Source organism: Mastomys coucha, unplaced genomic scaffold, assembly GCF_008632895.1.
Source record: "Mastomys coucha isolate ucsf_1 unplaced genomic scaffold, UCSF_Mcou_1 pScaffold16, whole genome shotgun sequence".
NCBI classification, from domain to species: Eukaryota; Metazoa; Chordata; class Mammalia; order Rodentia; family Muridae; genus Mastomys; species Mastomys coucha.
Window position 1 is genome coordinate 40,890,473 of NW_022196898.1, and position 3,459 is coordinate 40,893,931.

Sequence of the window (3,459 nt, forward strand, 5' to 3'; positions counted from 1 at the left end):
TAGGGCATCGAACACCCACAGGTCCAAGGGCCTGTCCCTCTACAGGTGTCCAACAAGGCCATTCTCTGCCACATATGCAGCCAGCGCCATGGGTCCCTCCATGTGTATTCTTTGGTTGCTGGTCCATTCCCCGGAAGCTCCAGGGGATCTGGCCTTTTAACACTGTTGCTCCTCCCATAGGGCTGCAAAACCCCTCAGCTCCTTCAGTCCCTTCTACAACTCCTCCATTTGGACACCCACACTCAGTCCAATGGTTAGTTGGGAGCTTCTGCCTCTATATTTGTCAGGCTCTGGCAGAGCCTCTTAGAAGACAGCCATATCAGGCTTACATCAGTTTGGTGGCAGGTGGGGCAGTCTCTGGATGGCCTTTCCTTCAGTCTCTGCTCCACACTTCGTCTCCATATTTCCTCCTGTTAGTATTTTGTTCATCCTTCTAAGAAGCACTGAAACATCCACGTTTTGGTCTTCCTTCTTCTTAAGCTTCATGTGAATCTTGGGTACCCTGACCTTTTGGGCTAATATCCACTTATCAGTGAGTACAAACTGTCTGTGTTCTTTTGTGACTGAGTTACCTCACTCAGGATGATATTTTCAAGTTCCATCTATTTGCCTGTGAATTTCATGAAGTCATTGTTTTTAATAGCTGAGTAGTATTCCATTCTGTAAATGTACATTTCCTGTACCCATTCTTCTGTTGTGAGACATTTGGGTTGTTTCCAGCATCTGGCTATTATAAATATGACTGCTATTTAATAACCATGGAGGTTATGAGTCCATAAGAACAGGGAAACAAAGATGTAGAAAACAAAGCAGAACCACGGGGAAACCCAAATATTATTTATTGATGTGTAGAAGTTAAGATAGCGATCCAGTAATCTAAAATGTCCACAGGATATTTGCCAAATTGTGTACACATAACTTGAAGTTCAAGATTTTTTCATGCTGAAGCACCGTTTTGCTTTCCAAACCTTTAGCCTAATACTGGGGGCAAGAGAGCATGAGGCAATCAGAGAAAAGTCTGAACAGTTTTGAGTTTAGGATTCTTAGGGGATACTGAGGAAAGATTACTTTTTGGAGTAAAAAGGTTATGAGAAGAGTATTAATGCCACGGACAGACAGCATTATGGAGGGGGTATGTTCTGAGGAGAGGTCAGGCCCATGTGATAGAGTGGGGGGGCCTTATCCAAGTTTTTACAAGAAGTGGTTTGGGAGGAAGATTGGAAAGTCCCCAGTTGGGTTTGCAATTGGTCATTGCTGAGTTTAATCTCTGAGATCACACAGTAGAAGAGAACCAATTTCTGAAGATTGTTCTCTGACCTCCACACACTGCATGGCACTCACACATCACATTTACGCAGACCACAAATAAATTGCAGTGATTACTAAGTATGTGTAAAGAAAGTTATCACAGGAGTGGGGACCTGGCTGGGAAAGGTGACAGGGAGGGGAAGAGGGGAACATGATCAGGTATTGGCTGCTGCAGGGAACAGGACTGAAGCCCTGGGGGCAGCAGAAAGAATCTTGAAACAGGCAACCAATGGGGAGTAGGAGGTGGGAGGACCCTCTAAAATGTATCAGAGACCTGGAGGTGTGAGACTCTCAGAACTCAAAGGGAGGGACCATAGATGAAATGCCTTACAGTTTAGAAAGGGAACTGATAGAGTTCACCTCCAGTAAAAAGGCATCAAGTAGAGGGATGGAGTTGCCATCCCACAGTCAAAATCTCTGAACCAGAGTTGTTCCTCTCTGAAAGAACCACAGGAACAAAAATGAAGAAGAACCTGAGGAAAAGGATGTCCAATAACAGGCTCAAATTGAGATCCAACTCAGGTGAAGGCCCCAAGACCTGACATATATTACTGATGCTGTGATGTGCTTACAAACAGGGGTCTATCATGACTGCCCCCTAAAGGCCCAAAAAGCAGTGGAAAGAGTCAGAAGCAGCTATTTACACTCAACCAATTGAAAGAAGCTGGTGATCCCTATGGTTGAATTAGGGAAAAGCTGGAAGAAGCTGAAGAGGAGAGAGATCCCATAGGAAGACCAGCAGTCTCAACTAGCCCAAAGTCCCGAGATCTCTCAGACACTGAGCCACCAACCAGGCAGCATACATCAACTGATATGAGGCCCCCAATACATATATAGTAGAGGACAGACAGGCCTGGACTCAGTCAGAGAAGATTCACCTAACCCTTGAGAGACTTGAAGCCCCAAGAAGTGGGGAGGTTGGATGGGGGGAGCACATATCCTCTTGGAGACTGGGGAGATAGGGGAGGAGATGTGGGACCTGGAACAGTCAGAGGGGGGGCTGGACGAGGGATAAACTCTGGAATGTAAAAAAAAAGATTTAATAATAATAATAATAATTATATGTGGAAAGTAAAGCTACTAGGAACTCTTTCAGCAAGGACTCTTCAGAAAGATCCTTGCTCTTTCTGTAGGGGATCTATGCTGAAGAACACAGGAAAGTTTTGAAAGGGTAGAACACATATGTTTACTTTAGCTTACTGGCTTATATTAAATATCACAATAAAAATAATAAAATGCATACAAAATAGCATCACACAATGCAAGGGTGAGCATTACATATTGTATCAATGCTACAAAATACTGCAGTATGCACTGTAAATAATCATAGCAGATAACATTTACTATATATTATAAGTTAACATAATGATACATGATATTTAAAATATTTTGAAGTAGACACCTCTAAACAATAGGTGCAACGAAAGTATATTACTCTATGTTCATAGTAGCTGCATATCACACTGGGCATCTGTACTTAGGATTATCTACTTAAAGTGATTCATCCTGCACTCATCTCTAAAGTTTTCCATCACTGAAACCAGTGGTAATGTGAAGCCACCTCAGCATGTATGTACCTATCAGGTACAAGGGATGTCCTTCTCTCATGCCGGTCTAACAACTTCTCATCACATTGTCATGATTTGGAGAGTGAGTTTTCTTCTTGAGTTTCCATATATTTCAGAAAGGTTTGTGAAACCTACTTGAAGTACTTGTGTAACATGCTGCTTCTGCTTGTCATCTGACTCATACCTCTGATGTTGTGGAACTTACTAAGAACACAACTTGTTCCCTAGGAATTCCTGCAGCTTTTCTAAAATTTATGTTTTGCTTACTGTTAGAGATGGCTCTCCATTACCCTGCCCTCTGCACAGAGATTCACCTGTGGTCATCCCTGAAACCAAGATTATCTCATAGGAAATAGCAAGGGGCTGAGATTCTGAACTCTAGGTGTGAGGAAAACACATATTTATTGTCTTTTAGGGAACAATAGAGCAGCTGTGTTCAATGTTTTAGTCCCCCTGTTACTCCTGGGATGCCAAAGCTCAGTGACCTGCACTTTCCTTTTTTGTTATTAGATATATTCTTTATTTACATGTGAATTTCTCCTTTCCCAATTTCCCCTCCAAAAAACAAACAAAGAAACAAACA